This window comes from Pelodiscus sinensis, chromosome 10, assembly GCF_052426305.1.
Source record: "Pelodiscus sinensis isolate ZL-2025 chromosome 10, ASM5242630v1, whole genome shotgun sequence".
NCBI classification, from domain to species: domain Eukaryota; kingdom Metazoa; phylum Chordata; order Testudines; family Trionychidae; genus Pelodiscus; species Pelodiscus sinensis.
Window position 1 is genome coordinate 22,724,108 of NC_143061.1, and position 14,139 is coordinate 22,738,246.

General features: G+C 47.4%; 1 long non-coding RNA gene across 3 annotated transcripts; it reads right to left on the reverse strand.

Moving 5' to 3' along the window:
- Positions 1–123: 123 nt before the first annotated feature.
- Positions 124–13,756, reverse strand: LOC149523853 (uncharacterized). Of its 3 annotated transcripts, none has more exons than XR_016350353.1 (4): positions 11,230–13,756; positions 10,315–10,374; positions 1,492–1,593; positions 124–270 (listed from the first exon to the last, which is right to left on the reverse strand). It is a non-coding gene; the product is annotated as an uncharacterized LOC149523853 (long non-coding RNA). The 3 variants fall into 3 exon arrangements; XR_016350352.1 differs by lacking the exon at positions 124–270 and having other exon boundaries at positions 519–1,593; positions 11,230–11,454; positions 12,337–13,756; XR_016350351.1 differs by lacking the exon at positions 124–270 and having other exon boundaries at positions 519–1,593.
- Between the last annotated feature and the right edge of the window lie 383 nt (positions 13,757–14,139).

The following is a 14,139-nucleotide window of genomic DNA, read 5'->3' on the forward strand; positions in this document are numbered from 1 at the left end:
AGTTTTGCCTTTATCTCCATGTATAATATTAATCTGACTCTCCTCTATCCAGGGCTCAAGCATAACTTTTTCAGGCCCAATACCAATTGTAACATAGAACATATGAGAGAAAGAGAGAGACTGTGCTACTGAAAGTAATTAAACTAGCCACAGTGCAAGGATCTATATATATGCACGATGTAGTTGTTATTCCTCCATTCCGCCACTAACCTAGCATTTCTTTCTACTCTGATTGGGTCCCAAATTCAGCTGTGTCAGCAACTCAGTTACCTGTATGAAAAGAAAAAATAATCCTCACCTGTTTTAATCATTCACATTAAGACAGGAGAGGATGATTTATCAAAAATAAAATGAGGAGCACCCTGTTGGGAAGAGCCTTTTAAACACTTGTAAATTAAACAGAACAGGTCCACAGAGGGAGAAGGAAAGGAAGCAACCCTGCTGCAACTGTGGTGGTGCTGATAGCACTGAGGGCTGGCTGCCTCAGCCCTATCGCCTCTACCTGAGGCCCTGCCCCTTCCCAGAGCATGGAGCTGTCCCCCCATCCACCTTGTCCAAGGGCCCAGCAAAGTGTTAGGAGTTTAGATGAAAATGTATCAAGGTGATACCATGTGTCACATGACAGTCATATGTGTGTCCTGCATCTTAGCAGGTCTGGGATGGAAGTTTCCATCCCTTCTGTACCCAGCTTAGCATAGCCTGGAACTCTGCAAGCCCAAAAAACAGCTGGGCTTTATCAGCTTTAAGCCATGCCTTGAGCTGGGAAACTATTGAGCAGTAAACAAGTCTGACCTTGGTCTCAGCTCATGAAAGTGACAAGAATGGTGTTTAGCCAGGTACATACACACCTACAGTAAACAACTGTAGTATAAGATCACTGGGAGTCCCACCCCTCTGGAGTCTCAACAGGGACCTAAACCTCAAAGGGTGCCCTGGGTCCCCCAGCTGGAGCCATGTCCACTGCAACCTGGTGCGAGGTGAATGGAACAGGACTCCACACAGAACTGAAGGTGAGTAAGCATTTCCAAGTGCCTATTACTCTTTTATGCATTGCTCTGCCTATGCTTACTGGCGTATTACTTTGCCGTAGCTATGTAACCATCTGGCAGTACTAAGCCTGTAATAGTAGTGACATAGTAAGATTGATAAAAGCAACTATCCCTAATAGACTCTGTCGAACTGAATCTACCACCCTGTTGGGCCCTGGCCCTGTGAGTTGACACCATGTTGTTAAAGCAATTTGCACTAAATTGTGTTTTATTTATGCTGATAACTAAATCACCAAACTTAAACACACCCACTTCAAATAACTTTACATATTTGATGCTTATAAACCATGTAAAGGATTCTTCTAATACTATTTGAAGATTATTTAAATAAATAAGGGGCTTGCTGTGAAAATTCTTTACGCCATTTCTTCTGTTACGACTCAGATCCTAAGTTATGTAGCTGAGAAGGGTACATTGCAGATCAGGGCAGCTTGTAAAATACCTTTTATAGTGTCATCTGGTGACGATGAAATATGGGTGGGAGGTAGCGAGGAAGCAGAGATCTCCTCACTTGAAGCTGACTTCCTCTTCTTGGAGTACAGATCTGTCGAGAGAGCACAGAGATGGAGCCTGAATTGTGCAGGAAGGAGGTGGTTGAGGCTACAGCTGTTGTTGCTATTGCACTCTATATCATTCCCAGGAATCCCAATAGGGCCAGTTGGTGAGCATTGGTGGTTGGGATTGCTTGGGGGAAGAGTATCTGGGAGTGTGAGTACCCACTACAGGCTCTTCATCCTCGTCACTGGAGAATGGCGGTGCTGACTCTCCTGCCATGAAGAAACTAAATCTGGCCGAGGTCAAGTAGGGTTGTCAGTACCAAGGTGACTCGCAGCTCCTCAGAAGTCATAAAAGGCTGAGATGCCATTGCTGTCAGTGCCAAAGGCAGTACCGTGGTGGGTGTCATCAGTGCCATGTGTTTGTTTCTTTGGTGCTGGGGGTGTCATGGGCATGTTTGGTACCGAAGAGGGTTGTGGCTTTGGCACCAGTGTCAAGTTCAATGGCACCAGAAGTGCTGACTTAGATTTAGACTTGCTTGGTGCCTTTGGAGCTGGCCTTAGCGAGGTCCTTAGACCCTTGGAACCCATCAGTACCGGGGGGTATGTCTACACTACCCTCCTAATTCGAAATAGGAGGGTAATGTAGGCATACCGCAATTGCAAATGAAGCCCGGGATTTGAATTTCCCGGGCTTCATTTGCATAAGCGGGGCTCCGCCATTTTTAAATCCCCGCTCATTCGAACCCTGTGCCGCGCGGCTACACGGGGCACAAACTAGGTAGTTCGAACTAGACTTCCTAGTTCGAACTACCGTTACTCCTCGTTACTCCGTTACCGTTACTCCGGTGCTCTGGCTGGCCTCCCTCGTCCAAGTGCCCCTGCTGCCTTTATATTGTGGGGGACGCCACCCCTTCCTCCTGGGACACCTGTGCCAGCGTCTACCAGGTCAGCTCCTCCCCACTTCCTGCTGACCCCGCCCCCAGCGTCTTTCCCCACACCGACGTCAGCGTGCATCAGGGCCTCCCCTGGGGCATCAGTGGAGGCACCAGCCCTGCCACTGTCCGTGTGGCATATGCCCGCCGTCACCGCGGTCCCTCCCGGGGTGGGGGAAGCCTCCCCCAGCATGTCCATGGGAGTGCCAGCCAAGCCACCCACTGGACGGCACTCTCCTGCCGCAGCCACCACTTCCCCTGTGGCGGGGAAAGCCGCTCCGCATCTCTCTGCCCCCCGGGGGGGCCCAGTTAGTGCGAGGTTACGCCACCCCATCACAGAGCCCTATCACATCCAAGTCTAACTGCTAGGACAGAGTCCCTTCGCAACGGGCGACCCGAATGGCCGATGGATGCCCCAAGAGTCTGCCCCATGGAGGCGGCCCGACTCAGCACTCAGCTCTTACTGCTTTTATCCCTGACTGCGGCAAGTTAGCCAAACCAGCTATGGTTCTTTTGTGTTCAGTTCTGTTACAGCAACAGGAGTCAGGTTAAAACTTAAACAGTTACTGCTTTATTGTTACAAGGCAAGCTTAGCTGTTAAATGTTACTGCTGTGTTACAGATAACAAAGATACTACAAAGAGAAGACAGAAATACAATAAAAGTCACTAAAAAGGTACCCTAACACCATTTGGTTCTCTGAGCTCTTATTGAATGCGTGCAAAACAAACACCTAGCAGGCATATTCTCACCTCTGCGATCCTTACTCCGGCGAAGCCAGAGTTTCTCTCAATCCCAATGGGAAGCAGTTGGTATGAGATGAAGGCGTCCCTAAAATCCCGGGGGGTCCAGGACTGCCTGACCAGCAGGTATATGGTTGGATCTCCAATTACAGTGGGGCATAGGACCCCACTTTATACCCCTGTGGTCACGTAGACGCTTCTCTTGTCATAAAATGCCAATTAAGTTGGAACTTCTTTGTGACACCTGCTCCCACAGGGAATTGCCAAAGCTTAATTTGCACCTGTCAGGTGGAGGTAACTAAATCATTAGGGCTGGACATTCTTTTCCTGATGGGGCAGCAGATTCCTCTTCTGGGACGTTGTGTAGGCGTATCAATTACTGGTACCAGCCAAGAGAAGCCCAAGGCCCCGATTGTCTGCTGGCCCAACTGCCACTGTTATCTGGTTTCTGTCTAGCATCCAGGGCCATAGTTATTCCAGCACCTTTGGAGGCCCTGGAGCCTTGAAGACAGAATTTCGTTCCCGCGGATTCTCCCTCCCAAGAATTTCGGAGGGACGAGGGGAGAGAGAGGGGCGGGGGGTTCTGTCTGGCTACAGCATCCCAGAAGGAAAGATGGCGAACTGGGAAAGGCCTCAACAGGAGAAAAATAAAAAATATTTAACTAACTACAACTATTTAACAACTAAGAGTACATCTACACTGCATGCTTATTTCGGAGAAAGCTATTCCAGAAGATATATGCTTAAAGGGACCTCCCTGTACAGACATTTCTCAGGTTCTTCTTCTTGCCTACCTCTCTGAGAGACAGCAAAGCATTTCCACTGCATGCTTTGGTTACCCTGTTTTTGGGCACAATAGCGCTCCCAACTATGAAGCTAGAGCTGCCTCTGGCACACATTGACCCAGAGCTGTTTGAGGAGACCATCAACATATGTGTGGGAGTGCAGCTCTTTCAACCACACCCCACTGTGGCGTGCTGCTTCTGGTGGCTGGACACCTGTTCAAACTGGTAGGACCGGCTGATTATGAAGCAGTCAGATGACCAGCATTGGCTCCAGAATTTCTGCATGAGGAAGGAGACATTTCTGGAGCTCTGAGCCTGGCTTGCAGCTGCTCTCACATGATGGGACATCCAGATGCAACCCACCGTACCCCTGAAGAAATAGGTTGCTATCACAATGTGGAAGCTCACCCCGCCCAACAGTTACTGATCCATGGGCAACCAGTTCAGCGTGGGGAAGTCAACCATTGATGTTGTACCATCTGAAGCAGACATCCTGGAGGTTTTCCTCTTTGCCCCACACCTCAATGAGGGCTAAGATCTCTGCCCCAGACCAGGACAGCGCGTCTTTCAGCACCTGGCAGGCATCTAGGAGCCATCAGAGTACTCCCTGGGAGCAGTGGAGAGCTCTTGAGTGGCTCAATGGTCATCCATGCTGGCCAGATGTTGTGCTGTGGCAGGAGCGGGGTGGCTGGAGGCTGTCAGGGCCAGCTTCCTGCCCCAAGCCCTTTCCCCTGTGTCTGCAGCTTTAAGGGCTGCAGAGGAAGAGGAACCATAGAGTTCTGAGGAGTTTGGACACAGTGGCCAGCAGGGCAGCTGTGGGATTTCCTGGAGGCCCCTTATTTCAAAATAACACCCTGTGCTGCGTCCATACACACCCTCTTCCAAAATAGCTATTTTGGAAGAGGCATTATTCCTCATGCAATGAGGTTTACAAGAGTCAGAATAAACTGTTATTTTCAAGCTTATTTCAAAGTAACAGAATTGCTGTGTAGATGCTTGTATTGTTATTCCAGAGTAATAGCTGTTATTCCGGAATAATGGTGCAATGTGGATGCACCTTAACAGTAATAACTACAAAAATAACTACAACATTAAACTAACTCTAATGAGATTTACAAACTATTTGGAGGGCACTTCGGTTCTGACTGAAGCCAGCGGCAGCAGAGAAGGAACTAAAGGAATGGGCGGCTGCACATGATGAGTGGCTGCACCAGCACATGTTGACAGAGGTGGCAGGATTGTATAATTTTTGGTGGTGCTCCATTAGCCACACTCCCTGATCCCCGTTAACCATGCCCTTGTCCCCCATTAGCCACATCCTCTGCCCCCTATTAGCCACACCTCTGGAGGTAACACGCTCAGGGCAAGATGGACACATGACCAGAACTAAAAGGTGTCACCTTCCCTTAGCCCTGCACCCTCCTGGTTCCTCCCCCTTCCCTTATTGCCTCTGTGCCCTTTGCCCTCTTTTTCCCTGATGCCCACCCCCTTACCACTCTCTGCCCCCATTCCTCTCATGCCCCTCTGTGCCCTCACATGACTTGCTCCATCTCCACCTTTCTCATGCCCACCGCTTCATTCAAGCCTTCTCCCAGCACCTCCCCTTCCCCCCCAGGCTCCCAATGCCCTTACTCTCTCCTCTCCCAGCATCACCCTGTCATCCTTCCCACTGCCACCTCCCCTCCCGCCCTTTTCCTCATTGTCTGCACTTAGACCCCCATCATTTGTTTCTCCTCCACCCTGTCCCTTGGTGCCTTCCCCTTTCTTCCCCTCCCCCTCTGCAAAGGCCCCTGCCTCTCCCACCCATTCCCCTATTTTCCCTCTCCCCCTCACTCACCTTACCTTCTGCCTTCCACTTTGCGGGGCCAGAGTCTGCACTCGGGCCCCAGAAGTCCCCAGACTCTGAACCCAGAGCTAGGCTGTGCAGTGCAATGCCGCACCGAGCGGTTTTAAAGTCCCGTGCTGTGACATCATGTCACACCCAGGCATCTCCCCGCTCACCTGTAAATGCCTCGCATGGCAACAGCAGCTGGCAATGCACACCGGCAAGGGGGAGCCAGAATGAAAGCTGCGCACAGCAGGGATGGGACGGGACGGGATGGGGAAAGATGCTCTGGGACTGGGGTGGGAGGATGTGCGGGGGGGCCGGCAGGTGGGGGAGGGCCAGCAGGTGGAGAAGGGCCAGGGCCCACTCCAGGCAGGGTCAGGGGAGAGACCCAGCTCCAACTACTGATGGAGCAGGGCCCCAAGCTCTGAATATTGCTGGAGCATAGGCACCAAGAGTCCATATAACTCGCTGCCCATGCATGCTGGCTACCATGTATGCACAGCCTACTGAGGGCAGTGCTAAAATTCCCTGACTAGAGCAGTGCCCCAGACACCTAAGGTGAAGCTCCAACAGGGACACTCCTCAAAGAAGAAGAACCGGATACTGTTCCAAGGGGAAGATGCCTAATAATAAGGGAGCATTAGCCTACATTCCCTTCTTCTACAGTTGTGTAAGGCTCCTGTCTTTTAACTGCAGGATATTTGTTATATGATTGGAAAGGAACCCTATGCTATCCATTTAAAAACACCAAATAAGCAAATCTATATTCTAGGGCCAAGTAGGGTTGCCAGATGGTTTCAACAAAAATACTGTACACACTTAACATTACATCACAATTTACATTACATCTGATTTAGAATATACTGGACATTTATATTTCTCATTTATATTCTCAATTTGTTTCCTGAACAGAAAGCTCAAATACTGGACTGTCCGGTCCAAAACTGGACACCTGGCAACCCTGGGGCCAAGATTGAGGTGAAGGGATGAAAGTGGTGGATGCGGAAAGAAGACAAAGGATTAAAAGGTGGCTCATTCTGTTCACTAGCCCAGCAAGAGGTTATTCAACATATGGAAAGAGTTGTGACTTTGTACAACTCTGGGGCTGAGGCTCATGTTTGTGATCTACATTGTGTGTCAATGTTTATTTCACTTATTTCCTTATTAATCCCTTATAAACTTCAGACTTGATCCACTCAGGCAAACTACCAGCAACAGGTTTTATTCTGTAAAGAACACAGAACAGGATTATACTTCAGCAGCCTTCTCTCTGCTTGCAGCCTGCATGCTTCCAGCTCAGTCAGTGCTGAGACCCTGCTAGGAGTGCAGAGGGTACATTGTACAACACAACCCCCTCCTTACATACATGTTTTAACTCCCACAAAAACTAACTCCGCAACAACCAAGCCAATGTGACCAAGGAAAAATGCAAGGCAGAAGAGAGTTTAATTGTTAAAAAGGTTTCTGTTACACCAGTCTGCTGCCCCATGAGCCATTTCAATGGCTTTAAAAACAGCCATAGGTGTAAGAGAGAGCAAAGATGAGGCATATAAATCCTCATGCTACGGGGAATAAACCACTTGCTAACTGCCTGAAATAAAAATAACCTCCCCTCCGTTTGTTCCATAGGGGTTTGTTTTTGTATGCATGTGTGTGTTATAGAGAGTCATAAAGGCTAGAAAGAACCATTATAGTCATCAAGTCTGACCTTCTGCATAGTACAAGCCCTAGAACAGAGGTGGGAAATAATTTTTCATGGGGGGCCACTCCAAGATTTTTGGAAAGTGGTCAAGAGCCGCACTTTTCTTTGAAGGAGATGTGGGGGGTCTCGGCTGGAGGCTGAGTACAGAAGGGTGCACAGGGTAAAGGACTGAGGTGCAGGAGACTGTGAGAGGTCTGAGGGAGTTTGGATAAAGGAGGGGGTTGTGTCCTGGGTCCAGGGATTGGGGTACAGGGCTTGGGAGGGTGTTTGGGTGCAGAAGAGGATTTCTGGCCTAGCAGAAGAGTGTAGGAGGCGGTACAGGGTCTGGGAGGGAGTCTTGACCTAGGACAGAGGAGTGCAAAGGGTTTGGATGATGACCTAGGGGAGGGAGTTGGAGTGTGAGAGGGGTAGGGGTACCAGAGGCAGGCTCTGGCTGGGAGGCACTTACCTAAGTATCTCCTAGCCAGCACCTGCAAGGCAGGTTGGGCTCCCTGCATGCTGCAGCCCCAGATCACTTAGAGCTACAGGCTATTCCCTCCATGTGACTCAACTCTGGGAGGGAGAGGAGGCTTGCACAGCTCTCATCCCAATCTCTCAGCTCCTATTGGCTGGTTGTTTCCAGCCAATAGGAGCTGAGAAATTGGCTGGGGACAGGGAGATCACACAAAGCCTCTCTCTCTCCAGAGCACAGAGCAACCAGACTGCACTTTAATCCCACGGCAGTTGTGTGCCTGAGGGTCCTGGAAGGGTGACCTGTGGGCCAGATCCAGCTTTGCAGGCTGGATGTGGCCCCGAGGCCACATTTTGCCCAGCCTTCTTCTAGGCCCCTCTGGTCTTAAAATCTAAGGCTATATCTACACTGCAGGCTTCTTGCGCAAGAACTGTTTTGAGCAAGAGTCCTGGTGCAAAAGGCCTTCCACAAGAGCGCATCCGCACTGCCATGTGCTTTTGCACAAGAGCATCCGTGGCTGTGTGGACACTTGTGCAAGAAAGCTCAGATGCCCATTTTAGCCATAGAGCTTTCTTGCACAAGAAATTCATGTTGCCTATCTATACTGCCTCCTTGTAGAAGAGCTCTTGTGCAAGAGGGCTTATTTCTCATGGGGAGAGGAATAACTCTTCCAGAAGACGACCTGTTTTCCGACGGTGTACTGTAAATTTATTTGCGCAAGAATGTGCAGTGTAGACGCTCTGCAAGTTTTTGCGCAAGAACAACTGTTCTTGTACAAAAGGCCTGCAGTGTAGACGTAGCCTAAGAGTCCAATTGAATATTCAAATCTGAAATGGAAAAATAAAATTTAACTTCTGGGTGCTTCCTGTTAACTGGAAAACAGTAAGACCGTAGCCTAATATTGGTCTATAATACACAAAGTTATTTGATACAAACATCAGTAAAACCCAGACATGGCCAATCTTTGTATTCATGCGCGTTAGTGTGAAAGAAGCTATTTGCATATATATATATATATATATATATATATATATATATATATATATATATATACATATACACACATATACACACACACACACACACAATATACAACCACATTTAAGTTGTGGCAATTGGCATGTGCTGTGAGTATCATTGGGGCTCCTGGGGCTTCCAAAGTTGAGTAACCCTGCTCCAGGGATACTGCAAGAGCTACATAGGTCTTCATTTAAAACCATCTGGACAGTGAAGCTAGTGTGGAAAAAAAATGACTTGCTTGGTAAACAGAAAATCTCACCATGAACATATTAAACCACTACTCTCTTAGGATGAACTTAAGGCCTTGGTTTTGACCTCTCAAGCCTTAAATAGCTATAGGCCATTTCTCTATCATGCTATTCTGCCACAGTTGATATCAGCATAGGTACTTAAGATGGCTGCTCATGGATAAAAATGAGAGGGGCTTTTGGCTGGGCATGCTCTGCAAAGATGTCACAGCTTTGGAATTCACTCCGCTCCTTGCTCTTAGCATTTCAAAGTGGAGGAGTTTAAAAAAAAATTTACAAGGGAGGAAGGAGAATTCAAGTACTTGGGGCCTTGTTCACTGGTGATATAAGTTACATTAAATTGTACTGTACTTTGGCTGTGTTGTCAAGGAGCCTATGATGTATGGCTAGACAGTTATAAATGATGTATAAATCAAAATAAATGAACAACCAACAACCCACCAAATCACAAAATTTAATTTGTGATGTTTCTCTGGATAAGTAAAATCTTAATAGAGATGAGTTTTGCTCTAGCAAGAAAAAGACATGCTAGGGTGTACACATCTCAAAGCTGCTGAGCTGTGTACAAGCCCTGAACAGCTTTGTATGGTATTTCCATAGCACCAACACATCCCAACTGGTATTTTGTTGTACAAATCCCTGTGTTAATCTCTTTGTATAAAATACCTGGGATGTGCGCACACAATTATCTTTTACCTGATGTTAAGAGTAGTTCAGGGTGCTGTATTAACAGCTGCACCTGAGAGGTTATCTTGATTAACACAAAGCAAATTATACAGACATATGTAAAGGAAAGAAAAAAAATAATCCAACAAACCAAATGAAACAGAAAGGAGAGTGAACCAATCCTATTTGCATTTACCATAAAATTGCAAGGACATCATTTAATGAAATGCTGAGAGGTGTTTAGGTTCCAATGACCAGGCCCATACCTCCCTTCTAAATTAAGAAAATGAATTTTAAACAAGATTAGTCAAAAGCCTTTATCCTGCAGTAAAGACTTTTTGGTCAATTTCATGGATCATCTCACAAATCCATTATGGATGGCTATTATACTTACATCAGTCTAGACAACAAGCTTCCAGAATGTTCTTGCTGAAGCATTTTCAGGCTGCCTTTTCTGAAAGATGAAATAAAATGCCAGAGGGATGTTTTCCCTCCACCATAATTAAATTTCCTGAATAGAAACTGTGTAATTAACAATAACTCTGTACATCAAGGAGTTATTTTAAAATAATTCTGGATTGTCCATGTCAGATTTTGCCACGGTAATTAAAATATAAAGCTTGAAAAAGGCCACTCAAGGGACTGAGTAAGGGAATAGTAAACTTTTTAATTCTAGGCTGCAAGTTGAAAGCTGGCTGAAGCAAGTAGTGACTGAACCTCAGCCCTGCTGGCTGGAAGGGGGGGGGGGGAGGCAAGAGGAGGCAAAGAGGGCAGTTATCTCGGGGTCCAGTGATTCAAAAGGGTCCAAGGCTCCTGGCCACCACTGCCACCCTAGCCCTTTAAATAGTCACCAGAATGCCATGTGGTATATTCCAGGCAGATCTCACAGCTGACTTGAAAGAGGAGGGAGATCCTCCCAGTGGCACTGAGGGCTGCTGCTGAAATTTAACACTAGCTGATGGCTGATCAGTAGCTAGTTTTGAAATTAGATGATCTCAGTCCACTTCCCCAGAGATATAAGGATCTTCAGAACTGACACTAACTGGCATCATTGTTTCTAGTTTCAGAAGACTAGAGAAGGAGTTTGGTGTAGTAACAGCATTGACTCAGGACATTCAGGATCAATTCACTGCACTGCTGCAAAACTTTCAGTGTGACTGGAAAATAATGTAGTCTCTCTTTTCAGATGGGGATCCTCAGCACAAAGGAGAGAATACTACTACCCTATCCCACAGGGGTTTTATGAGGCTAAATCCCCCTCAGGGATTGTGAAGTGCTTTGCAATCTACTAATAAAAAGTGTTACTTACGAAAGAAATGGTATTCATCCTGTGCAGTATGTGATCCCTAGGGATGCTTGTGCCCTTTTGGAGATCTCACAGGAGTGTCTATTTGGCCCATATGTTCAGGTTAGTCAACCTCATGTTTCACGCCATTGTTATATAGAACTGCACAGGCAGGCCACTCTGTTTCTTCTTTAACACAAAGAACCCTATACCAGAGGAAGTCAGGTAATGGATCACCCATACGTACACCTATTTAAAAAAAAAAAGTTATGCAGAGAAACCATTTTTCTTCAAGTAGTGTCCCTAGGGTGCACCACACCCTGGTGACTACTCAGCAGTTCCCTTTAAGGCAGAAGGGGCTTAGGAGTAGACTCGAGTACTGAAGAAAGTACAGCCAAGCTGAACACAGTGTCAGAAGAGTCAGGAGTTATTGCATAGCATTCAACTATTTTATGTATAGAAGCTCAAACACCATACTCTCATATTTCAATAATTGGCACACTTTCGAGAAATGCAATAGAGATGGACATGGACCTCATAGAATGAGTTCATATGTCCAAAGGTGCTGACTATTACAAGATTCATAGCAAGAATAAATGTAATCAAACATCCACTTGAGAAATCTAATTAGATATTTCAGACCCTTTTGACCTTCCTGCGAATAAGAAAAATGTGGGGGTCCTTCAGAAGGCTTAATCCTACCCAGATAGAGGGATAGGGCTTCCTGACATAAGCATCTGCAACAGTATCCCTTATTTATGTTCAGGGTGGAAGACAGGCAGATGAATGGATTGGTTAATATGGAACTCAGGGGAAACTTTACCTAAACATTTGGGGTGGGAAGGTCACAACATAACCTTGTCTTTAAAAATACTGTGAAAAGGCGATCCATCTGTGCTCTAGGGTGAGCGGGAAAAAAATAACCCTCTACTGAAGTGGGAAACTGATAGCTGCCAAGTGATCTCTAATGGAACTCAGAAACAGTCCTGGACTTTAGTATTAAGATACAGTCCAGTATATCTAGCCACAATGAGGTCATTAGTAGACTATGTCTAAAGTCACATCAGACAAATATTTTCTTTTTTTTTTTGAAAATATGTGTAGCACAGACGGTGTTGTAATATTCTTTACCTCCTCTGAGCAGGTTCTCTTCCTGTGAACCACTAGTAAACCATGCTTTGAGACAAACGTGAAGGATCTTCCCACTTTCCTAAGACAGAAGATGAGGCACAATAGAGCAATTCATGAACAATTGGGCAGCTGTAGCAGGTAAGGAAATCATGTTTGACTAGGCCATATCAGAATATAAGGACGACTCTGGCTTTGTCCTTTTTTATTTTGAGCAGAAATTTGAGAACTATTAGAGAAGTTGTGGGAATGCATACAATAGATCCAATGGCCAATGAAAGTGAAGGGCATCCCCTAAGGATCAGTGACCCAGTCTGCCGCTACAGGGAGAGGGGATGGAATGAGGGGGTGGAGGGAGGAAAATAAGACCACAGCAAGGGGGCAGAGGCAAGGCCTCAGGGCAGGGGAGTACCAAGGGTTTTGGTTTTCTGGAACTAGAAAGTTGAAAGCACACCTAAAGTGAAGCATCTCTGCAGTCCAGGCAGGTGGGAAATCCACCATAGCACCCAACAACTTCCTGCATAGCTGTTATAGCCAGGCTGCAGCTCAGAGACCCTCTTCTCCAGGCCAGAGCCAGGTCAGGAAGAGCTGCCTGGGCAACTGTGGGGAGCCTAGGTCCCTCCATCTGCCCTGGGGCTGGGACACAAGCAGGGGGCTTCCTCTCTTCACCTTTTGGGAGCGTTCTGGTACCTGTGTCCTGGGCTGAAGCTAGCAAGGGCTGGCTTGCAGTCAGGGACTCCAAGTGGCGGCTGGAGCCAATGCTCACATCACCCACCCACCCAGTACTTGGGGCACTAGGGGCCATGCTCTCAAACCACCCAACACTCCGGGATAGGGATGGACTATGCTCAGCTGACTTCCTGCAGATCTACCATAAACTCTGGAGCTGGTGGGGCACCCTCTAAGCTCCAACAGGTGAGTGGGTGGGGTAGGCCAGGCCAGCTGCGAGCCAGCCTACCCAAGCCTGCAAATCCTCCATGGCCCATAGGGATGCTACTCAAAAAAGAACAGACTTTTTTTTTTTTAAATCAACTGAATGGCCATGGAAAGTAACTGCACTGCCTTCTCCTTTCCCTATGGCCATCTCTCCACAAAAACCCAGAAGTCCGGTTACAGGGCACAGTGATAGAGCTTGCATTGCCATTGGCCGTACTATACCACTTCTATGGATAAATGAAGAGCTCTTGCATCCAGAGCAGTTAGTCTCTGGAGATAGTCCCATCAGCTGTGCACCCATGTGATCAATAACAGAGCTATGTGGGAAAAAAATGAAAATTTGTATTCATGAAAAGTTTTACAAGTGCTAAGTCGTCATGCTGAAGTACAGGCAGTCCCCGGGTTACGTACAAGATAGGGACTGTAGGTTTGTTCTTAAGTTGAATCTGTATTTAAGTCGGAACTGGTGTCCAGATTCAGCCGCTGCTGAAACTGACCGCCAGTTCTGACTTACATACAGATTCAACTTAAGAACCCCAAGCTTCCCCAAGTCAGCTGCTGCTGAAACTGATCAGCGCTGATTCCAGGAAGCCTGGGGCAGAGCAACTCTGCCTCAGGCTTCCTGTAGTCAGCGCTGGTCAGTTTCAGCAGCGGCTGACTTGGGGACGCCTGGGGCAGAGCAGCTGGGGTGCTGATGGGTTGCTCCAGTAGCACCGCTCCTCGGCGCTACTGGACCAACCCAGCAGCACCCCAGCTGCTCTGCCCCAGGTGTCCTGATTCAGCCACTGCTGAAACTGACCAGCAGCGGCTGAATCAGGACCTGGGGCAGAGAAGCTGGGGTGCTGCCGGGTTGGTCCAGTAGTGCCCAGA